The sequence below is a fragment of the Thermobia domestica genome, chromosome 9, assembly GCF_964235325.1.
Source record: "Thermobia domestica chromosome 9, izTheDome1.hap1.1, whole genome shotgun sequence".
NCBI lineage: Eukaryota > Metazoa > Arthropoda > Insecta > Zygentoma > Lepismatidae > Thermobia > Thermobia domestica.
The window spans coordinates 58,666,527-58,693,681 of NC_137462.1; positions in this window are offsets into that span (position 1 = coordinate 58,666,527).

The following is a 27,155-nucleotide window of genomic DNA, read 5'->3' on the forward strand; positions in this document are numbered from 1 at the left end:
TGCTAGTTCCTTTAATTTTCGACGAATACCTATCTTCCAACCAGTGTCAGTATTTGTTCCATCACACTGAAGAGCCTCAACTTCATTAAAGTCACCTTTGGTTTGGTTCATGATGTACTCGAAAATAGCCGTGGTCTCGTAATGACCAGAGCCAAAGGATGGTGTCACGTCACCAACGTATTGAGAGTTAGGTTCCGACACAAGTGCTCTTCTCTAACGATACCTGCTTGTTTTTTAGTGTCTTCCCTTTGACCATCACTGTATAGGCTTTTAATTGGATCATCATTTCCAGAACATTCTTTTAAATTCCGAGCAACTTTAAGTTTCGCACGCATTATTTTGCTCCTGTCCAAAATTAAAGCAGAGTTATGTTGTTACACTCTTAAAAATTTCCTTGCTCAGAAATGAAAAAATGCATGTTCAAAACAAAATAAGTAAGGTTTACTCATATTTGAGGAAAAATGTCTCATTATTTCCAAATGTCTTTTCATTTGTGAGCTCAAGGCAATTTTCCATGTTCCCATTTATGAGATTTTCTCACTTGTTATAAATGAGAATGGAATAGTGCGTGATTTGTAATATAATAGATGATTAAAAAATAATGATAACAATCTTACCGAAATAATATTACTATGTTTTACTAGGGAGTAATATTGCTAGGGCGTAATTACTATCCAGAAAACGAGATAAAGGATTTCAGTTGTAGCAGAGTGCAAATGGATATGAGTACGCAGTAGGTGATGCAACTGAGATGGCGTATAGATACATGTCATGTGACAGCGGCGAGGAGGAGCATACATATCAACTTTCGAACGTAAGTTTGAGTGAATTGTAAACATACTACCATAGACAAAGTTACTGTAATACATTAGTTAGGGTGTAGAACCCTGACCCCCTCATACAGGTTATATAGGCTATAACAGTCAGGTTGGCTCCTATATGTATTAAATCTCAATACTCATTTCACATAATAACGAGGGCAGCAATAACAAGTGAAGGCGGGTTAGAGTCCCGTACACTCTTAAAAATTTCCTTGCTCAGAAGTGAGAAAAATGCATGTTCGAAACAAAATAAGTAATTTTTGCTCATATTTGAGACAAAATCTCTCATTATTTTCAAACGCGTTTTCATTTGTAAGCTCAAGGCCAATTTTCAGGTTCCCATTTATGAGATTTTATGAGTTCTTATAAATGAATTAGTTCTTAAAAATGAGAATGAAATAGTGTGTGATTTGTAATGTAATACATGAGTGAAAAATAAAGGTAACAATCTTACCGAAATAATATTACTATGTTTTACTCGGGTCTAATATTGCTATTACTTAATTACTATACAGGAAACGAGATAAAATATTTCAGTTGTAGTCGTGTGCGAATGGATATGAGTACGCAGTATGGTGATGCGGCTGAGGTGGCGTATGAATACACCATACCATTACGAAAGTCGAGAAAGTAAACAGCATGTGAAAATAAACATATAGATTTATCAGACAAGATTCTTGGAAGTTACTACCTGTCTTTTATTAAAATTGATATTGTAATGTAAGTTCCTTTAGTTTAATGGTGGAACAATATTGTGGTAATTCATCCTAGTTTAGAGTAAGAGGAAAGGTAAAGAATAAATGGATCAATTACTGTAATTACTTTTTTGTTATGTAGTAATAAGTAGAATGGGAAGGCATGCCAATGTTTTACACCTCTTCCCTTCGTTATAAGGTGCAAAATAGCTTATATATGGAAACAAAGAACACGTACATCATCCGTGTAGTTAGAAACAGCGTTGAAAAAAAGTGATTTATTATTTTGGAATTGTACTGCAAAGGTATTTAGTACTGATCACCTAGCATAGATTGGCGTCTCCTCTTTTCCTCACCTGTAATCTTTCTAATAACATACATTTGCAGGTTATTTGTGACATATAGTCACTGTGCGAATTGAATATTTCGTGCAGATTGATTATACGAATCCATACAACAATTCCTGAAATGCATACTTCTTTCTGAATTTACTTTCTGCACTCGCATTTCCAGGTGCAGATTCACTTTAAGAGGTCTTGTTACACCAACCAACCAACCTGCCCTAGATAGCCACTAAAACGCACGAATGCTATTTAACCGAGTCAGGGGATGTACGCAGTATGGTGCCGCGCGGGGTTGCGTCCGTAGGGGGCAGGCTTATCAGCGATGATGTGTATGCTCGTAAACAACTATTATTAAAAACACTGTTTTCACGATACAAAGATATCGTTTTTGTTAAAGTCATTTACTCGTTACGTACGTCGCACGTCATATTTCCTTTATTAATTTACCACAACTTATCTTATGGGCGAATACCACACCAGGTTCGACCTTCATTAATGTATTTTCACGTAAATACGCATCTCACAGGTAAGAGCACACCATATTTTGATTACTTTCACATTAGTCCATAAAAATATTACTACAAATTTCTTCTGTAAATTTTACAAATATGTGGATTCGTATAATCAATCTGTACCGAATACTTTTCCCAGGGGAGGGATGAATTTCACCTATATATGTATCCAATTTCACCCATACACGCATCCAGTCGTCACACACGTACCTATCTACATTGATAGAATTTGAAAAGTTATCTTTACCAGGGATGAAAATTTTCTTCTCCAGGGCCGTTAAATTTTTTCTCAGAGACATCCTCCGTCAGTTCGCACACTGCATATAGCAATATGCCCATTTGTTACTAATTTAACGTAGGGGCCGCGATAACTAAGTTGTAGAGCGTTCGCTTGTGGTGCATGCGGTTCTTGGTTCGATCCCAACTCGAGGCAAGTGGGCTTTCTGGTAGATAAAAACAGTGTGCGTGGGTTTTCTCGGGATTCTTTCGTTTCTTCTCACTTTCTTTATTCCACTATCTTATTTCTCATCACCATTGTCTCCTATAGCCTACTCGACACAAAAGTTGGACGTAAAAACAATGATTTCATTTCTTTAAAAATTTAACGTGATAAAGATGGATAATAATATTGTAGTGAAAATGCGGACATTCGTTGCTTGGTAGTTTTTAGAGAATATATATGCTTATTTTTTGGTTTGTTGTAAAACAAATATTTCGTAATTTAAGAATGAACATTTCTTGAAAAGAAGGTTTAAATATGTTATATTTTAAATATTATAACTCTAGGTGTTTATTTAATATGCATTCTGTATGTATTAATTGTTTGAATTTTTTGCATATTTATATTTTGTTTATACCTTCTCCCCTTCTTATCGTATTTGAGAACCCTGTTTCTGTGCACCGTTTCTTGCTTGGGAGAAAGAAATTTCTCAATTCTTTTTGAGAAATGTGTATCTCAATATGGGGTTATATGCCTCATTTGCTCAGATTTTTTCTCAAATTTGAGAAAGCATTTGCACCCCCATAAGTGAGACATAATTCCTGTTTGAGTCATTATTTCTCAAAATGATTTGAAAAAATCGAAATCTCACTTTTAAGAATGTATTACTCGGTGCACAGATAAGAAACGGATGTTCTCAAATACGAGGATTTTTTTCTCGAATTTAAGAAACCATTTTTAACAGTGTAGAGCACGTTGTTTTCTACATTAGAACAGAACGGGGAGGCATGTCAATGTTTTACACTCTTCGCCATTCGTTATAATGTGCAAAATAGCTTATGTACAGAAACAAAGAATACATAAGTTATCTATGTAGTTAGAAACAGCGTTACAAAAGTGTAATTTATTATTATGGAACTGTAATACGAAGGTACTTTGTACTGATCACCTAGCATAGATTGGCGCCTCCTCTTTTCGTTACTAGTAATCGTTTTAATCACACACATTTGCAGTTTTTTTGTGGCATAGAACTGGACGCATTTGCTCTTAATTTAATGTAGGGGCTGCGGTAGCTCAGTGGTAGAGCGTTCACCTCTGGTGCGATGAGGTCCTTGTTCTGATCCCAGGATTCCCACCTCGCGGTAAGTGTGCTTTCTGGTGGATAAATACAGTGCGCATGGGTTTTCTCGGGGTTCTCCCCAACCCCGTAGCCAGCCCAAAATTGGGGGGCGGTAGAAGTTAGGGGGAGCTCGACCCAATAATATTATACTTCACCACCATATTATAGTTCATTTGCAAGCATACCGTGAAACTTTAAGGACGCCAGCCAAAGTTTAGTTTGGCCCGGCTCCCTAGCCCCCCGTGGATACGGGCCTGGTTCTCCCATTTCTTTCCAGTCTCTTCATTCCACTATCTTTTTCATTCTCATCATCATCGTCTCCTTTAGCCTACCCAACACAATAGTGGGAAGTAAAATTTCATTTTTTTTTAACCCAACAATCCGACAATTGTGCTCCAAGCCTAAGAGAGACAGCGATAGAGATGGACAATAATGGTGTAATGAAAATGTGGACGTTTCTTGGCAATTTTTGCATGGGTTTGTGACCATGTTTCCAATCTGAATTGAATCCTTGGCAGCGGTGTTTCAGCACTTTTATGAGAGGCAGAAACTGTCGCATGCCCCTGCCATAATGAAGAAGTTGGAAGGTAGGGGCTGAGTCCTGGAACTCCGGACCTTCCCCGAAATCGCTACTTTTATGCCTTTTTATAACTTAAGGGCAATTTTACATATTTTAATACAATTTGTCTTCGTATTGAACTTGGAACCCCTCCGAAATAAATTCCTGCGTACGTTTCTTGTAGGAAGAAATTGGAGAATCCTGGAAAAGCCCACGAACATGATGTTTGTTATGTAGGTAACATTTTTATGGTAGAGAAATAGGCATATTGGACTGCGAAGACACAGTGGTAGAACTAACCTGCATGCGTGAGGTCCCTAGTTCGATTCCACCTCCGTCAAGTGGGCAGTGTGAGTAAACATCTTACATGGGTTTTCTCGGGATTCCCTCACTTTCTTCATTACAGCACTTTTGCTTATTATCATCATAACGTCTCCGTGAGCTTCGTAGCATAATCGTCGGACGTTACACTCCAGCAGAAATTGTTGCCGTCATAGGCGGCGATCAGGGGAGGCAAAGGGGGCAGTTGCCTCCCGACTTTTCTGAAATGGCCTATTAAAGTATATAGTTTCAACCAGGGAAATTTGTATATCAATATTGATATACAAATATTCAGGTCATGTCTTGCCCCCCCCCACTTTTAACGTCCAATCGCCGCCACTGGTTGCCGTTATTCTGAAGTAGACGGATAATTCTTGAATCTGAATTATCAAGAAGTTGGTATAATGTTGCAGGAAACGGCGATTGGAAAAAGAAAAGTCTTGAGAAAGTGGACACTTATGAAAAGGAAAATGTTCAACTGTGTGATGCAGTAGAAATAAGTAACACACCTAAAATACAACTCATCATGGTATTCGTGGAATAACTGTAGGTGTTTATTTAATATAAATTCTGGGTGTACTAATAGTTTGAATTTTGTTTGCATGTTTATATTTGGTTTATATACTTTTCCGTCTTCTCATACTTGAGAACCCCGTTTCTGTGCACCGTTTCTCGCTTTAGGGGAAGATATTTCTCAAATCTTTTTGAGAAATGTGTTCCTCAAATTGGCGTATACGTCTCATTTCCTCAAATCTTACTTTTTCAATTTTAAGAAAAATACATTTTTTCTCAAATTTGAGAAAGCATTTGCACCCTCAAAAATGAGACAGAATTCCTCGCATTTGAGTCATTATTTCTCAAAATGATTTGAGAAAATCAAAATCTCACTCTTAAGAATGTATTACTCGGTGCACAGGTAAGAAGCGGGTGCTCTCAAATACGAGGAATTTTTCCTCGAATTTAAGAAACCATTTTTAACAGTGTAGATTGTTGGGAAATTATAATTCCAGCCTTTAAAGCTGTCTGAAGCACAGTTGATGTTATATGTGCCGCAGCCCTTTCGCTTGCATTGTATCTTTGAGCAATCATAGCAGTTTCAGTCAAATCTAGCTTCGCTTTAGATGATCTGTCTCTGGGTTTGGTCTCTTCCTCAGAAGAGCTTTGCTCTGCTTTCTCTTCAAGGTCTGCTTCGTTGTCACTGAAGTCATTTTTGTGATATAATAAATAATATTGACTATCCAAAAAATAAATACAGCACTTTCTGCGAAAATAGTGTTTAGCAAACTATTATCTGTAACTGCCAATTCATATAAGCCTAAGGCAACAGTAAACAAATATAGCGCTTGAGAAATGGCGCCAAATTTGAAGCGTGTCTGGCTCGTTCCGGCAGTTACGCTGGTCAGGACAGATGGGCGTTGCAGTATTGTGAGGCGGAAGGGTGGGAGTGTCATGGTGAAAAATAACTATGCTCGGCTACCATTATGAACCACCAGTAGAAGCAAAAGGCAAGGACCGAAATAGCTGTAGAAACGCTTAATTGTACTGAATTTGCCTCCTTTGCAGGCCCAGAGGAGGCACCCCTATCCCTCCGAAGGGGCATATAACTAGCATTTTGACATTTGAATGTCAGTTTTCATAGCATCTGGCATGTATAAATCCAAAAGTATGTTAACTTTAACATAACTAACAATAATGAACAATTTTTTGTAACTTTCAGTGAAATTTTGAAACTTTGAGGCAATAGTCTCACAGAAGATTTTATCTGATTTGAAAAAAATATTATATCTGTAATGTCAATGTAGGTGGGCCACTTTTGCAACGTATTACATTTTGTTCCGAAAAAAGAATGTGGCAAAACGACCCACCCTAGTACCTACTCCTTCCTTAGTAATTTTATAAAATATGGTAATTTCAAAGTTCTCTGTCTCGGGCAATTATTTTATGTGTAGTGCCAAATTAGTTACACGGTAAGACACAAAACTACGAATAATTGGCTGGTAATTAAAGGCAGCTAAACAGCAACATACTTACATGACTACTATAGTACGTCTGTGAGACCGCTCAAACCTTTCAGCGCCACGCGCAGGGGATCAACTGTAGCAAAAACTTCATAATTTGTTGCTATTTGCAAGACAGTAAGGTGGACGAAAGGATTCTCTTCTAATGGTAGTGATGTGCAAAATATTATGATTCTAAAAGTTCCTGAACTCTGATAGATGGTCCATAGTACTTACGGGATTAACAGGTTTAACACCAGATTCGTTGTAAGAAAATAAATGGATAACGATAAACTTTCTATTATCCTTAATATTATTATAGTAATATTATTATTATTATTATTATTAGGAAAATAGGCAACATATTTCCATATTTTCTCCTGTGAGAGTGAACTTCGTCGCAGCTTGAATTTCCTGAGCTGCATCAGTAAAGAACGAAAATACAGCAAAGCGTTATGTCCTAAATTTTATTTTTTTTTATTTGCATTTAGGATATTTTTCTTCGAATGTATCATTGTTGTATTTATATAATACAAAAGAGATAGATGGTAGAAACCGGTAGTGCGAGGGTCATGCGAAAAGTGGTACCGATTTGTGCAATAAAGACACATTAGTACATATTAACAAATATACACATTTTTATTGGAAAGAGCATACTTTACACTACTTCTCCACATAATCACCAAGCAAATTGAGGCATTTGTCATACCTTGTGACGAATTTATGTATTCCAGCGAGTAGTAATAAAATAGGGCTTCTGCGCCACTGACCCTCTACCCACTTTCTCAGTCCCGCCTGAAGCAGACAACGAGTTTCCCAGTGCCGCCTGACACACTATGCCGGGGGACATATGGGGGATACGAGAAATCGAGCATCGTGAACCGTCAACCCACGGTCTTTTACGACCTCCATTTTAGGGGTGAATTTGTTCCCTTTTATGACCACATTTTAGGGGGTGTATTCGTTCCCTTTTACGAGCACATTTTAGGGGGTGAACTCGTTCCCTTTTATGAGCATATTTTCCAACCCCTACGAACACATAGCAGAACATCAGACTACGTAACATAACGAACATACAGCAGAGCAGATAACACATAAGACTCGTTCTCTTTTATGAGCACATTTTAAGGGATGAACTCGTTCCCTTTTATGAGTACATTTTAAGGGGTGTACTCATTCTCTTTTATGATTACTTTTCCAACTCCTATTTTAACATAGCAGAAATTACACTGAGACTATGAACACACAGCAGAACAGATAATACATAAGAATACGTAACATAGCAAGTGTGTATTCGTTCTCTTTTATGATTACTTTTTCAACCCCTATTTGAACATTTTATCATAGCAGAGAATACAGGGAGACTATGAACACACAGCAGAACAGATAATACATAGCACAGCTAATAAAAGAGCATGGCTTATTTTCCAACCCCTATTTTACCATAGCAGAGACTACGAACACATAGTGAATGGGGGATGTACTCGTTTCCACCCCTTATTGGAACATAGCAGAAATAGCAAAGATTCGTTCTCTTTTATCAACCCTATTTTCCAACGGCCTATTTAACATAGCACATAACAGATCATAAGATTCATTCCATTTTAGGGGTGAACTCGTTTCCACCCCTATTTGAACATAGCACAGCTAATAAAAGAGTATGGCTCATTTTTCAACCCTTATTTTACCATAACAGAAGACTACGAAACATAGCGAAGAATACATAAGATTCCATTTTAGGGTTGGACTCGTTTCCAACCCCTATTCGAACTTAGCATAGAGAATACATAAAACTACTCCGACCCCTATTTTAACATAACGAAAATAGCATAAGATTCATTCCCTTTTATGAGCATATTTTTTTTCCAGTTTGCTTATTTTTCCATGTTGGGACTAGCGCTGTTGGTAATTATAAATCAGCCCAACAGATGGCAGTAAAATACAAACAGAAAATAATGGTTGATAGTTTTTGCTAATAGATGGCATTGCCGGCAGATAGGAGAAAAGAATGATTGATTAATAATTCTGCTAAATATCTTTTTATTCAGAGATTTTTTTGTCTTTCCAATTGTGGCGCAATTGGTAAAGGCAACAATCTAAAGAACAGAAATTCGGTCGATAATGTAGATTCGAATCCTGTTCGGAGCCGTAATAATTTATAACTTTGGCCGGGTTATAAAGGATTACATCTCCATAGATTGTTGAATAAAAAAAACTCTATCTATCATTTGGGAGATGAAGAGCTCCAATGCCGTGCCATGGCAGGGGGTTTCAGTGCCGTAGTTGCAACCTGGCCCCCAGGCAATCATCTCCCAGTTATGAGAGATAGCGTTTCTCCGAGAGGAGTTTTGCAGAAATTTACAATAATTTTTTAATTAGGAAAAAAAAAAGAAATTTTATTATAGTATAGCACAAAAATAATAAGGGATAGAGAGAGCGGCTTTGATTCATTAGAACTGCGATAAACAGTGAACGTTAAGAATAATAGCTTATTAGAAAAATCACTACTTGGTGTTCTATAGTTGGAAGCCCCAAACATTACTTGGTGATCTACAGCGTTATTAGAAGAAACACTATTTGGTATTCTATAGTTGGAAGAGTTTACATTAACGATAAAATATGGATTCAAAGCAACAATGTGGTATGTGTAACAATTGGATTACAAAGAAACATTGTGGCAGACATATGAAACGTATTCATTCATTATCATCATCAAGTAATATTGTGAAAAGACAAAAAAAAAGCTAATCAGGGGGTAAAGACTGCATTCGAGCGTACCCTTAGAACTTATATTTTACCAGATGAAAATACGGAATACTATTTATGTGACACACCAACGTTTTTAAAGCGTATTAAGCCGCAATGTGAATCAATTATAAAAGAAGCTTTGAGTATTGATCATTTAGTTGAAGTCAATTGCAGTTTAACAACAAGATTTATACAACCTTCATCACCAGATGTTATAACAAGTTTTCCTGTTGTATCCGGATATCAAGTAATCCAACCGGTTGATGATATCAGCAAAAAACTGGATGAAATATTCCAGGACTTATGTCACTTTCAAGAGGAAAGATGTATTCAGAAATCAGGCTGGAGTCTATGTTCTGAGCCGGAACATAAATTAAAAATTGATGTTGATAAATATATTCCATTGAGAGCATCAAGTTATATAGATTTGCCAGATTGGATTAAAGCTAAAAAATGCGTACTTAATATAAAAATAATGATAATCATTGTTTTGTATGGTGTGTATTGGCAGCGTTACATCCAATTTCACGACAAAATCATCCTGATCGTGTGTCTTGCTATGTTCAATATCAAAATGAACTCAAAGATATATTTGAAGGTATTGAGTTTCCTATTGCATTAAAAGATATTGATAAGTTCGAGAAACAATATTATGAGCATACTCAAAAGACTATTTCGGTAAACGTATATGGATGTGACAATAATATTTATCCATTACGTGTAAGTGATGTTAGCGAACAATGTGATTTACATGTTGATCTGTTATACTTGACTCACGAAGATGGTCGAAAACATTATTGTTTAATTCGAGATTTTTCACGTTTAGTTCATAGTCAATTAACGAGATATAAGTGTAAATCATATATCTGTCGACGATGTTTTCAATTCTTCAATACACAAATTAAATTAGATAATCGTTTGGAGCTATGTACAAAGCATAAAGTATCACGAATCGAAATGCCTAATTTTGGTGAAATACTTAAATTTAATAAACTTGTGAGCACTTTAAAATTGGATGCAATAATTATAGCAGATTTTGAAAGCATTTTGAAACCAATTAGCGGTTCTGATAATAATCCTGATATATCGTATAGCCGTCCTATTCAGCATCATGAGCCATGCAGTTTTGCGTACAAAGTGTGCTGGAGTGATATAATACACCAACGAAACCTGTACTTTATAGACGAAAAAAAGACGATGATCGATCTGCATCTGATGAATTTTTGTTTCGCATAGAAAATGAATTATATAATATTATTCAACGGATTCACGACAAAAAAGAAATGGATGTATTGACATTTGAAGAAGAGGAAATGTATAAGAAAACCGCTGAATGTTCTCTATGTTGTAAGAAATTTACATATGAAAATTACAAAGTTAAACACCACAGCCACCTGACAGGTAAATATATTAGTCCTTTATGTAATAATTGTAACTTACAAGTAAAACGACAACATAATTTCGTGCCTATATTCTTTCACAATTTATCAGGATATGACAGTCATTTGTTTGTAAAAAAATTAGGGTGTATGCCTGGAAAGATCAATGTAATACCACAAACTGAAGAACGATATATATCATTTTCAAAATATTTCACTTTTGGCAATCAAACTGTAGAGCTTCGCTTTTTAGACATATATCGATTTCTGCCGTATAGTCCTGAGGCTCTGTCATCAAAATTGGTAGCAGATCAAATGAAATTTACTACATCTTTCTTTGGGGTTGATAAAATTGATTTAATCACTCGTAAGGGGGTATTTCCTTACAAATATATTACATCACTTAATAAATTTGAAGAAGAGGAATTACCCCCGAAGGAAGCATTTCATAATACTTTAAATGGGGTGATAAGTAATGAAGATTATGCGTACGCTCTCGCAGTATGGTATAGATTTGATTGCAAAACACTGGGTGATTATCATGACCACTATTTATTAAGAGATGTATTACTTACTGCTGATATTTTCAATAATTTTCGAGATGAGTGTATGCTAACGTATCAGATCGATCCAGCACACATGTTTACAGAACCTGGATTAGCATGGAATGCTATGTTAAAATTTACTAATATTGAACTTGAATTGCTTTCAGACATAGATATGTATATGTTTTTAGATTTGAATATTCGTGGGGGAATCACACAGTGTTGCCAAAGATATGCAAATAGTATTGAAAATGATTCTTGGATTGCGTATTTTGACGTAAATAATTTGTATGGATTTGCAATGGCGGATTATTTACCATATGGTGGATTTCATTGGGATACATATCCTGAACAATATACTGTAGGAGATATCTTAAGTTGGTGTATAGATAAGGAAGAAGGGTGTTTTCTTGAAGTAGATTTGATATATCCAAAACATTTACATGAGATACATAGTGATTTTCCGATGGCGCCCGAAAAGAAAAATAAAAAGTTAATGTTAACCCTAGATAATAAATCCCATTATGTGGTTCACTACCGACTTTTACAATTTTACATTTTACAAGGTCTTAAACTTACAAAAATTCATAAAATTTTATGGTTTAAACAGGCTCAATGGTTAAAATCATATATTGAACATAACACAAAATTACGAGCATAAGCCACTACATCCTTTGGTAAAGATTTTTATAAACTTATGAATAACTCACCCTACGGTAAAACAATGGAAAATGTAAGAAATAGGGTTGACATTCAATTGGTATCTGATCGACTGAAAGCTCAAAAACTTTTAGCATCACCTCGTTTAAAATCTAGAGTTATATATAACGAGGATTTGGTAATGTTTAACATGGAGCGTGCAAAAATTAAGTTAAACAAACCTATTTATATTGGTGTTGCAATTTTAGAATTATCCAAACTTGCAATGTATAACTTTCATTACAATGTAATGAAAGCAAAATATGGTAATAACATCAAAATTATGTACACAGATACAGACAGTTTCATTTACCAGATGTTTACAGAAAATTTATATAATGATATGAAAGAAATGTCTGATTATTTTGACACCTCAAATTATCCGGAAAATCATGTTTTATATAGCACAAAAAATAAGCAAGTTTTAGGTAAAATGAAAGATGAAGTAGGGGGACTCCCCATTATAGAATATGTTGGGTTACGTGCTAAAGTATATGCAATTCGCACTAAATCTGATAAAGAAATAAAAAAATTAAGGGTATAAGAAAAAATGTAACACGTATGATTTCTATCGAAGATTTTAAGGATTGCTTAAACAATAATCGAACTATTAGAAAAAGACAAGCACAGTTTCAATCTAAAGAACATGAAATCTTTACAGTATCTGTTAATAAAATTGATTTAGATTCTCATGATGACAAGCGATGTATTCTTAATTGTAACATTCATACATTGCCATGGGGACACTATCAGTTACCATTGAAATATTGTGATAAGTGTAAAATGTAAAATATTTTTTAAGAAAGTAAGTTTTTCAATCGAAACAGCATAATGATAATCAATGTAAAATATGTAAATAATATTTTAGGAGAAATATATAGAAATGATGTCTTATCAGGATGAAAGAAAAAATATTGTAAATGAATTACATAAATCTGCTAGAAAACACTATGCTAGAATTCCTGTTATTACCAAAGGTATTCACGATTTATGGCAGGCAGATCTTGTCGAAATGAATAGTGGGAAATTAAAAGTACTAGCAAAAATTAATAAATATTACAAATATTTATTAACTGTCATAGATACATTTAGTAAAAAAGCATGGGCGGTGCCTGTGAAACAAACAACTGGTGAACATGTTGCCAAAGGTTTTGAGTCGATTTTAAAGCAAAATCAGATAAGTCCTAATTATCTTCAGACGGATAGAGGGAAAGAATTCTACAACACATACTTTACTCAATTAATGAAAAATATAATATTAAGCATTATTCTACATATACTGAAATAAAAGCTGGTATTGTCGAAAGATTTAACAAAACATTGCGTAATTTAATGTGGAAACGCTTTACTTTACAAGGTAATTATAAATGGCTCGATATATTACCAGAATTACTAAAACAATATAATCATACTAAACATAGCACTATCAAAATGAGACCTGCAGATGTAACCAAAAAACATGAACAGGTTTTATTATCAACCGTGTATTGTAAAAAATTTGCTTCCTTTAAAGGAAAACCAAAATTTAGAGTGAATGATTATGTTAGAATAAGTAAGGCGAACAAGCAATTTCAAAGAGGATTTACTCGTAATTGGAGGACTGAAATCTTTCAAATAGCTGAAGTATTCCTGACAAATCCACCGACCTACCACTTAAAAGATAGCAAGCAACAACCTATACAGGGACGTTTTTATGAACAGGAATTAATAAAAACCAAATATCCTCATACGTATTTGATTGAAAAAGTGTTGCGAAAGAAAAATAATAAAGCCTATGTGAAATGGTTAGGTCTGCCAAAAAGTGAAAATTCTTGGATTGATTTAAAGCATACTATACTGTAAAAAAAAGAAAAGAAGTATTTATTGGTGAAGCATGTCATCACAAGTATTTCTTGTAGATTTTATAATTTCAAAAGGTGAATTTTATATTTTAAATTCTAGCAACATTGTAAATTTTCGTTGCTTAGTTAAATTGTCATCATCACGAGGTCTATCAGTATCACAAGTAAAAAGTATATTAAATCAAATTTGTTCTTCCACAAACGCTGTGTTTTTATGTAAAGGAGAAAAGAAAGCAAAATATTTAAAAACGCTATTTAAAATAAATGCAATATATCTGTAATAGAGATGGAATGGAAAATTCCTTTTACATGTATGGTAGCAGGTCCTACAGGCTGTGGAAAATCATATTTTGTTAAAACATTTCTTGACCATTATAGTAAGTTATTTAAGAATATTGTATGGTGTTATGGTGAATGGCAACCATTGTATGATACTCTTTCAAACTGTACGTTTAAAGAAGGTTTACCTCAAAATAATGAATTTCAAGCACACGAAGGTCCACATCTTGTCATTATTGATGATTTAATGCGTGAGTGTGATCATCGGATTGTAGATATTTTTACTAAGGGTAGCCATCATAGAAATATAAGTGTAATATTTATAACACAGAATATTTTCCATCAACAAAAAGGAATGCGGGATATTTCGTTAAATTGTCATTATATTGTTTGTTTTAAAAATCCTAGAGACCAAGCTCAAATTAATTATCTCGCACGACAATTGTATCCAGGTAATACAAAATTTATTCAAGATGCAACTCGAATTGCACATGGTTATTTACATTTTGATTTAAAACAAAATACTCCTGATGAGCAGCGAGTTCGAACAAATATCTTTCCAACAGATTCTTTTAATTATGTTTATGTACCTGTAAAAAGATAATAATTGTAATATGGTTTATATTCTAACAACTATTTATGCTTTAATAGCCGTAAAAAAATGATTAGTAAGGAAAATGCACATTTGTTAAAACTTTTAGCAAAGTCAAAACCGAAAGCACGTAAGGCAATTTTACAAAATGCATATCCTGATTTAATTCGCTCTATTTGTGAATTTTCCTATAACGTATTACAAGAAAATGTTCCATTAAATAAAACAGAGATAAATAAGCTAAAAAAATATAAAAAGGAACTGAGATATTTGGTGAAAAGGGTCCATCATTAAAACAAAAGAAAAAACGAATAATTATACAAAAAGGTGGTTTTCTTACTGCATTGCTTGCACCTATTATTGGAGGTATACTATCTAGTTTAATTAAATAATTATGCAAAACGCACAAAAACTTATTTTAATCGCACCAGAAAAATTACATCATTATCAAACGATATCTAATCTTGATGATGAAATGAAAGAAATTTTAAATAATAAAAGTTTAAATGCAGAAGAAAAATGGACAAAATATAGAGAAGTCTTACAAAAATATTTAAATATAATTGAAAAACCGGCAGCAGTTACAACAACAGCAACAGCTACTACTACCACTACTATGGAGGAAGAAGAAGAAGAGAATGATGATGAGGAGGATGATGATGAAATAATATCTACTCTCCCTGAAATTTGTAAACGTAAAGCAAGACCTTTATTACGTAAATTGAAACAAAATCCAAATATTCAATGGGACGATAATGGAAATGTGAATATTAATAATAAATTAATTCCAGGTGCAAATATAGTGGATTTGATATCCGATTTTGTTAGATGTCGTAAGAAAAATATTTCAGTTGCTGGCTGGAAACCTTTTGCTACATTATTAGCAAAAGCCAATATACCCTTAGAGTACATTGGTAATCCTCAACGAATAGATTATATTAGAAAACTAACTGAAGACGAAGAAGACGAAGAGGATGGTCCTCCACCCCGTAAACGCAAATGGTGTACTTATAAGCAATAATAATAGTATTCTATTGTAATCTATTGATATTTTTAATAGCAAGAAAGAAAGATGAATGAGCCCTACCTTAATTATTACATACATCAAGCTGGAGGTAATTATAACGTGTATAGAGGTACAGCATATCAAGAAGGTTATGGCATTGGTAGTTTTCTAGGAGGTTTATTTCGTACTGTATTTCCTTTATTAAAACAAGGTGCAAAAACTGTTGGTAAAGAATTGATACGTACAGGTATTAATGTAGCAGGAGATGTACTAGATAATAATAGACCTATTGAAGAGTCTTTGCATGATCGATGGCAAGAAGCTAAAACAAATTTAAAAAATAAAGCTCAAAATAAATTAAATCAAGTGTTGGAAGGATCTGGAAGAAGAAAAAGAAAGAAAGTTCATTTTAGTGGTGGTGGTGTGAAACGGATAAAAAGATCCAAAGATATTTTTGATTGATTGATTATGGAGCAAAGTGATAGTTTTTATCTCACACTTCCTAGCAATAGTTCTATGGAATATTTTCCTCAAAATACTCTTGCTTGTTATACTACTAAATTATATCAATCTATTGTACTGGAGAAGGGAGTGTGGGAAACAGCTGTTGTTGAAGTACATTATACAAGTTCATTTCAGAATGTTTCCAAATATACAAATAATATTTATTATCGTATCATGAATACAAAAAACTGGAACATAACTCAAATCTTACCAGGCCACTATTATCATGTTGATGATATTCTATCTCAAATTAATCATAAAAGTGATATATTAAATTTACAATTAAAAGTCAAAGCATCAGTGAAACGAATTGAGGTTAATAGAGTAATAAAAGATCAAGAGAAGCATATAGAAGTACGCCTATCTCCTGAACTAGCCAGAATACTAGGTTTTGATCATATTCAACAAGAAGATATTGCAGTTGTTCATCATGCTCGTTATCCACCTGATTTACAAAAAGCGCTACCTACACTTATGTATATTTACAGTGATATTGTAGAACCACAAATGGTGGGTGACACCGTAGCTCCATTGTTACGTATTATAAATACAAATATTACAGAGCATGGTATTAATAATGTACATATTTTTGATAATCCTCATTATGTCAATGTGCAACGTAAATAATTTGATTAAATTATTATTGATTTAAGAGATAGTACAGGTAATCCACTTCCTTTCCAATATGGCAGTGTATGTGTAAAATTACATTTTCGTAGACGTAATATGATATTGTAAATTTTACCATGTGTGAATATTAATAGTAAGAAAAGAGAAAAATGCAGTGTGAGTGTATGAAATCAGAATTAGATTTATTTGCTGGTTTACCCACTCAAACCAGTATTATAGGTAATAAAATAAATCCATATAAGCCTGTGGCTTCAATAGCTGATAATGGACCAATAGAATTTGTAGTCCCCGGTCATGGGGATGACTATATTGACTTACCGCACACAATGTTATATGTTAAAGGTAAAATTACTAAATCAGATGGTTCTAATTTAACTTCTGCCGATAAGAAAATCGGCCCTGTAAATGATTTTCTCAATACAATGTTCAGTGAAGTGCAATTATATTTAAATAATCAAATTATTTCCTACTCTTCACATACATATCCATATCAATCGTATATTGAAAAACTACTAAATTATAATGCTGAAGCTAAAACAACGCATCTTCAAACATCAATGTGGTTTAAAGATACTGCAGGGCATATGGACAGTGTGGCCGATGCTAATGTACGATTTAAACAACGTTTTCTTCTCACTGCTTTAAGTCAGTCATTTGAATTATTGGGTTATATTCATGCTGATATTTTCAATCAGGAGAAATTTTTACTGAATGGTGTACAATTGTGTATTAAACTAATTCCAGCTAAACCTACATTTTGTCTAATGGGTGACGCAGATGCTGATGGAAAAGTTGTAATTACAGATGCAACATTGCTTGTGAAAAAGGTTGATGTATCACCAGCAGTTAAAATAGCACAAAATAAAGTGTTACAAAATCCTAAATTTAGAATAAAATATCCTATAACAAAAGTGCAGGTGAAGACAGAAACTCTGCCACAAGGAATTATGGATAGTACACTTCCAGATCTGTTTTCAGGCATAGTGCCTAAACGTATTATTATTGGTTTTGTTACTAATGCTGCTTTCAATGGTACTTATCAAACAAATCCATTCAATTTTCAACATTTTAGTATGTCATTTTTTACACTGTATGTTGATGGAAATCCAATGCCCTTCAAACCTTTACAGCCAGATTTTGATAATAAGCTATATGTACAAGCATATTCTACGTTATTTACAGGTTCAGGTATTTATTATTCTAATCAAGGTAATAATATTTCACTCGCTGAATATCCTAATGGTTATACTCTACTAGTGTTTGATTTAACTCCTGATTCAAGCGCAAGTGCTGCATTTCATACTAGTCCGCAACGGCAAGGAAGTGTACGTTTAGAGGTTCATTTTAAAGAAGCACTGCCATCTCCTGTAACAACAATTATTTATGGTGAATTCTCTTCAGAATTAGAAATTGATTTCCAGAGAAAAATATATATTAATTAAAGAATAAAATGTTAAATACAATTGAGCTTTATGAAGCATTACAACAAAATTTGCTTAAAGATCATTTTATTGGTGTGTATGCTGCTGATGAGTTACCTTTGTTTATTCATACATTTCCAGCCGCCATAATTATAAACACTGATTCTAGTGATAAGCCTGGTGAACATTGGGTTGCTGTTTATATATCTAATATGTGTGTGGGAGAGTATTTCGATAGCTATGGTGCATCTGGTTATTCGTTGCACGATTTTTTAAACAAATTCTCACTCACTACTATTGATGCTAATGATATTATGCTTTATTCATTTATGAGAGTATGATGATGTTATTTTTTTAAACTCCGCCATGTTGAAATAGGGGTGGAAAATATGCTCATAAAAGGGAATAAATTCACCCCTAAAATGGAGGATGTTGTGTGTTACGTAGTCTCAGTGTAATTTCTGCTATGTTAAAATAAGGGTTGGGAAATAAACCATGTTCTTTTATTAGCTGTGCTATGTAATTTCTGCTATGTTAAAGTAGGGGTTGAAAACGAGTTTACCCCTGAAAGAACGAGTCTTATGTATTATCTGTTCTGTTGTATGTTCATATTCTGATATGTTCAAATAGGGGTTGGAAAATATGCTCATAAAAGGGAACGAGTTCACCCCTTAAAAAGTGGTCATGTTCGTAGTGTGGAACAAGTACGTAATCTTATGTGTTATCTCCGTGTTATCTGCTCTTCTGTGTGCTCATAAAAGAGAATGAATACACCCCTAAAATGGAGGTGGTTGTGTTTGTTATCTGCTCTGCTGTATGTTAGTAACTGTTATGTTACATAGTCTTATGCTAAGGGATTGAAAACGAATACACCTCTTCTATGTGTTCGTAGTCTCAGTGTAATTTCTGCTATGTTAAAAAAAGGGTTGAAAAAATATGCTCATAAAGGGGAACGAGTTCACCCCCTAAAATGTGCTCGTAAAAGGGAACGAATACACCCCTAAAAAGTGCTCATAAAAGGGAACAAATTCACCCCTAAAATGGAGGTCGTAAATAGTCTCAATGTAATTTCTGCTATGTTAAAATAAGGGTTGAAAAAATATGCTCATAAAAGGGAACGAGTTCACCCCCTAAAATGTGCTCGTAAAAGGGAACGAATACACCCCCTAAAATGTGGTCATAAAAGGGAACAAATTCACCCCTAAAATGGAGGTCGTAAAAGACCGTGGGTTGACGGTTCACGATGCTCGATTTCTCGTATCCCCCATATGTCCCCCGGCATAGTGTGTCAGGCGGCACTGGGAAACTCGTTGTCTGCTTCAGACGGGACTGAGAAAGTGGGTAGAGGGTCAGTGGCGCAGAAGCCCTATTTTATTACTACTCCAGCGTCATTGTCCTGCACCGCCAGCGTATTGAGATACATATTCACGCCACGTTTAAGTTCTTCATCACTGTCAAAACTTTTTCCCACCAGAAAGTATTTAAGCTTCGTAAAGAGATGAAAATCCGAAGGGACCGAGTACGGGCTATGTTCACAGAGTTCATCAATTGTGACGCGCCGATCGTTACTCACGCATTCGTCTGCTGACATCAGCAGTTCGTCTGTAATGACAGATGGTCTCTCTGAACGCTCCTCGTCGTGTGTACGGCCCCTCCCCAGGTTGAAGGTGCGACACCAGCGTTGAACACACGACTCGTCCATCTCATTTTCTCCATACACCTCCTTTAATTGGGGATGAATTTCTCAAGGTCGAACGTTTCGTGCATCGTCAGAACGCGGTCTGACCTTGCTCAGCGGCTCCCCGAGTCGCCAGCGCTTCATGCGGTACAAACGGGCACCACTATCCCGATAGTCTTTGTACTACTGCCTTCATAAAATATCCAATCTATTGTTATTTGAAACGTTGTTCATGCGAGCCAGTGTCTGTTCAAGACACAAAGAGTCCATAAATGAACAATAGATATGATGATTATCTGTTATCAATCACCGCAATTTAAGCATAATTTCTATGCAGTATTGTCCCTTATATACGCTTGTTTGCTATTTAAGAATACAAACAAAATAATTATATTTTCTTACAACAGACAATATATTACTGTTCTTGAAATCCTTTGAAATGTAATGTAATAATGGTTGTAATTGTTTTGAATACATTAGTCATGAATTATAATCATTTTAGATGTAGTTCTGACATTACGACTGCTATACACAAAAGTGCCTGATTTGTTTATTTAGAATAAATATACCAACTTAACCGCTCAAGGGTACAAGTGTATTCAATATTTTCAGTTACAAAATCATTGTGAAACAAAATTATGGAAATTGTCGTAAAGAGTGAAATAGTTAAAATTAAGATTGTAGATTATCTAAATTAAGATATTAAAATATAAATATCTATCTCCTCCCAGTTTCTCTGACATTAATTCCTATAATAAACTGGAAAAATAGTGAACGCATTCAGAGTAACCTTGGAACAAATAATTTTTTTATGTACATTATTTGAGTGTATATTTGATCATTTCTTCTCTGTATGGTGTAAATAAGAACAGGTTTATTGGACCTACAGGTGGAAATTCAAATAAATGTAAAAATGAGACTGTAGGTCTACGATCAGCCTTTTCAATGTTCTTTTATTATGGTCTGCTACAGGTAACCATAAAAAATGCAAACTATTTTATATGAGTACTTCAGCTGCATGGAATTTGACTTTTCAAAATTAGTACACTAGCGTATAACAGTCATATTTGAGGATTAATTTATATATATTCGTACTATGTGTTAAAGAGGTAAATGAATGTTTGTCGCGGGATAGTATCATCTGCCGTTGCACCTATCAATGGTATAGGAACAAAAAAGGCGTTGCCACACGCTAATTTTCCTATAAATTAATGTTTTCTGATTAGTTGGAGTAGTATTATGTTTCATTTTTCATGTGTTGTACGCAAAACGCAAAAAAATAAAAAAAATAGAGTGAAAAGGTAAGTGATTCAATGTAAAGTTCTTTGGTTCTCTCGAACAAATCACTCAATGAAGAAAGAAATATTTTCTTAGCGAAGTGATTTTATATTGTATATTCTCTCGAGTGAAGGTATCCACATCCTAAGTTTTGAATTCAGACATTCGAAAGATTCTTTTTTCACATGATCAAAATGCAAAATAACCTAACGTAAGGTTGTGAGAATTATTCAGTTACAAGATACCTGAGATCTCAATCGAACTTCACTAAACTTTCAAAAGGACAAGAATTGCTGCCAACAAACAAATAATGACGCACATGTATATTAGATATGTACCTATAGAACTGTGTATGGAAACAGTTATGCAATAACAACAAATAAACGTAATTAGGTTGACATTGTTACAAACCGCATATCAACTACTTGATTCAAGCAACAGCACATATTTCGAACAGAAACATCACATACGTAGCACATATGATTACTAGTGACACATAAATTCAATCACTAGAGAACACCCTTCAGACATCCTTTCAAACATATTCCCTGGAACAAGCTCAAACCATTTTATGCACGTCAATTGTCCCGTTTATCGATTACGGCATAGAATGGAATGTTTCGATGATCACTCTGAATTGTCCTGCCTATATTGGCATTCCAAATATTCTAATCATACCCGAGAGTATATTATGAGCTTCGAGGGTTCATGAGTGGGAAATTCCGTCGACAGGTACTTGATACCTCCGCAGCTGAAGAATTTATTACCAGGAATATGGAATACGGTACTTTGTCATACACAAAATACTAATATATCATTTATCTCTTCGGGGTATTTTATAAAATCCATCAGAGTGAGTACAATCCTGATTCGGTGCTGAGGTTTCCTACAATTACATTATCAATCTTTTCACATCAAAACGGTCGGCTCTATTCTATAACGAATAACATTCTACAGTCACCTAGCATACAAAGGCCGGTTACTCGTTTCATGGTATTGGTCTTTTTTTGAATTCATTAAAAGAACTGATCCAGTTTTTTAGAGATGAGCTCGCAAGCATTCAAGCATACATGTACCCTCTAATTAAATGCTCTCATCTTGATAAAGCAGATCTTCAAACGAGGGCTGCGAACTAGGACTAAAGTCAGATGCATCATTTTGGAAGAACCATGTTTAGTTTAAAATGAGTAATTATAGCAATGTATATTATACTCTCCCCTTCACCCATTAAAAGCTCAGAATTCACTTGTAAAGTTTTAACACCTTAGCACATATATGTGGTTCTTTTATTACCATATTAACCAATGTTTTCTTCCCGGAATATTAAATTATGTAAACACAGATCTAGATTACAAAGGGAAATTACGTTGATACTTTTGGTCTTAGTCTCCTCTTAACATACATGTTATCTTTTGGATGTTATCTTTTGTCCACAATGTCATGAGCTTCCACTGTACTGTGCCGTCAATCCCTAATGTCATATAATTTAGTACGTTCCAAATAAAAACCTACTTTCTTTTCTAACGGATATTCTTCACTGCGCAAACACCACGCGACGTCATTCTCGCGACGATAAACATAACAGATGTTATCGCGATACACAAGGAGATAATATGGTTACATTACGCACATTCAACACAATGTCTGAATTTTTCACTTAATAAAGGTCATGAAGAATACGTTCATTCTGTAATCTGACGCATCTTTAACCGGTAGATTGACGAACTTAATGTCTACCAAGAGCCAACTAAAGAATTCCCACAAAAATATAAAAAAAGTAAGTGAATAAAATTTACAATATTAGACCGTGTTATATTAGCAACGTAAGATTAAGTACAGGGTATAAAACAGGGTATATAAATTATAATAAGAGTATACTAAACTACATTGTAGTGCTAAACATTGATACTGTGATTATATCTCGGCGTCAATTATATTGTTGGACTCTTCGTAAATGTAGATAGACATACACACATACACACCCATATATATATGAGTGTATATATATATATATATATATATATATATATATATAATCATTATATTTAAGCTATTTGCGTACAGCCAGCCACAAAAAAAATTTCCCCCTAAGCGTTTTAATTTCATCACATGGGGCACGGGTCATTTGCGGTTATGAAAACGCCTAGACAGATACAACCCAACTTATACGTAACTTTTTTTGGCACGGACAGCAGTTGGTAGCACTGAGTATGCAAGTAAAATTGTGAGTAGATGACGCACGAAACATTTCTCTTTTCTGGGATCAATCTCTCTGGTTCAGAGGGTAAAGTCCAATGAACATCATATGTTAATCACAATATTGCTGTGTATGTAATGTTTTCTTTCATTATATACTGTATAATCAAAGAAATAAAAACACTGATCAAATATGAATCAGATAATGCTTTAAAGTAGCTAAAAATATTAAATCTAGAACAATTGCTAGAAATAACTTTGTAAATGATTGCTTCCATTGAAAGACCCTCTCCAAATCTCCTCATTCCACCATCTTCTTTCTGGAGGAGCGAAGATCTGGCTTATCAAACTGAATACGCATTGAAATTGAAATTGAAATAAGAAAACTTGAAAAAGCTTCTGTCTGGCCGGGAGTCGAACTCAGGCCCACCCAATGGAAGTTCAAAGCGCTAACCACTTTTTTTAAAAAAGATAATTTATTGTAATTCAAGAATCAATTACATTTTAGTGGTTATGCTTTTGTAACAAAAAAGGAAGTTACGAGAACAATGAGTTGGCTATAAAATTTGCAAATAGTTTATTACGTACATCCTTTGCTAATTTGGAGTATTATTTTTGTAAATACTGTACATAGAAGGCTCCCCCTGCTTCTAAGTTGGAATTAAAAATATATTTGACGGTCGTTCCTATATACCAATTGACACTATGTTGTTTACTAACGGGATAAAAACGATAATCAGGTCTTAAAACTATACTAATATTTATATTGCGTTCCGAACTACGAGTAAGAATGGCTAAAAAGTGATGTAACTGAGACCAGATTTTTGTGGATTCCAGACATGTCGTGAATCAACGTTCTATGAATCAACGTATCTATATTGTTACATCTATTGCAAAGAGCATCAGGACTAAAACCATATTTGTTTCTCTTTTCTTTAGTATCAATAACATTATGAACAATCATAAACCAGATAGATTTGCTGGCAACACTCAAGGTCGAGTCATTAATATTGGCCCAAATATTGGACCAATTACACAAGCACTCATCTAACACAATTTTAGGTGGGACATATAATCTAGTCATTTTAAAAACATACAGCTTTTTACTACTTAAAGTTTTAAAATCAAAAAGCTGAGACAGATATATATAATCACACAAAACAGTTTCCAAGTACTTACAGCTTTGAGAGAGGTCAGCCATATACAGGGGTAGACTCCTGTCTGTTCGTTCTAATACGTAAGTGAGCAGTTGTTGTGTTGCACTATTAGCTTCGTCTGTGTACAAGGTCATTGAGCGAGTAACATACAAACTTGCAGCTTTTTTTGCACATTGACCAGACCTATGCCACCTTGTGAATGTAAACAACACATTACATCATATTTAAAACGAAAGACCTGATGTTTCCATAGAAACCAACCACATAAACTTTGAATTTGTTTTCCTATAAGTTGAGGCATAGGTAATACATTTGCCAAATACCAGATTTTGCTTAAGAGATAAACATTTATAAATTTAGCTCTGGAATATAAACATAGATTTCTGGATTGATTGACATAACCTGAATGACGCAGTGTATTTACAATATTCGTATAGTTATGATCAATAGTGTGCATTATGTTTGAATAAAAGGTAATTCCTGAGGGACGGTATCTATATCATTAAAATTAATACTATTGTTTATGTTTAACATATGTGATTTACAAACATTTAATCTAGCCCCAGATGCTACCTCATATTCACGAACACATTCCATCATGAGAGAATAATCTAGTTTAGAAGAGACAAAAACTGTTACATCATCTGCATAACTAGCCACCTTTATAGCAGGGGTAATAATATTTAGACCAGTTAGGCGGTCATTCATAGCATATAACAGGGGAGCAAGGCTAATAGCAAAACTCAACATTGAAAGGGGATCACCTTGTCTTATTGAACGTTTGATGGGAATGTTGTTGGATAGGTGACCGTTAACATTTAACTTCGTATGAGCGTCTTTATAAAAATATTTCATCCATGTAACAAATTGTTCATTAAAACCGAATTTTCTGAAAACAGACCATAAGTACGAGTGTTCAATATTATCAAAGGCATTTTTTAAAGTCTAAATTTATCAGAGCCGCTTTAAGAGCGCAATCATTACAAATAGTAATACTATCTCGAATAGTTAATAAAAGGTGATAGATGGTTTTCTGTTTAACAGCCACATATTGCAAATTTTGTAATAACTTATCCATGTAGTCCTGTAGTCTGTTTTTAATACATCTACTAAAAATTTTGATATCTGTATTAAGAAGGGATATAGGTCTATAATGGCTAACATTAGATGGTTGAACAGTTTTAGGGATAAAGACCGTGACGGCTGTATTAGGGCGCTTGATAGTCTCTGAAGCAAAGAACCATTCATTTACAATCAATGTTAGTGTATCGCCCATTATATCCCAAAATTTAACATATAAACGGCCAGAGATAGAGTCGGGGCCAGGAGATTTTCCTTTTTTTTTTGCAGCATTTACAGCTCTTTGTACTTCATTTTTAGTAAACGGAGCACATAAAATTTGATTGTCTTCATCATTTAGCACTGCAGGCACAATGTCAAGTAATTTATTTTCGCAGCCGGTAGCAGCAGCGACCCCAAATAACTGGTAGTAATAATCATACAGGGTGTTACGAATATTGTCCTGAGTAGTTTGAATAGAGCCTTGAGCATCTGTGAGTGACGTGATAAGTTTCCTACGTCCACGTTTGGCTTCTGTTAACACATGTGTAAGAGAGCATTGCTCTTCTTCCGGAAACCCTGGAACTTTACTACGTAACCTAATCCCTTACATTTTCTGTTTATGGAATTGTAATAATTTGGCTTTGTATTTACGGACAGAGATAAGGGCCGAGCGATTTGTCATCGCTTCAGTTTGTGCCTCCAATAGACATCTATAATAGAAATTATAAAGTTTTCGCTTATCAGCATAAATTTCAGAGGAATACCACCTACAAAAGCTTCGGATTTTGTCCTTACAGTATTGATTCCACCACTCAATATATGTTTTAAACCACTTCTTTTGTTTAAGCCAATAAGCCCACTTTTTAGAAAAGAGCTGACAAAATGACTCATCATTGAGCAGACTTTCATTCATGTGATAATATCCCCGTCCCCGAGCAATCTTCTGGTCATTAATTTTAATTACCATTATTAAACAGAGATGATCAGTGAAACAGGTGGGATATCGGTATACAGAAACAACCTGTGATTTGAAGTTATCATTTACATAAATCCTGTCTATCCTTGAGCTCGAAGTTTTTGTAATAAATGTGTCCCTCCTTAAATCTGGGTGTTTGAAGTCCCACACATCTACCAAAGACAAATTCTTTACCAATTCATTTAAGGTAGGGCAATAATTGTAAGTTGGTTCTGTTGTGTGAGTTATACTTGAATTATGATCTCCGCCAAAGATAACATAATTTGGGCCACTAAAAAAACGGCGCTACCTCATTTGCATAAAACTTATTCCGTTCTTTTCTATTATGGCTTCCACTGGGCGCATAAACATTGATT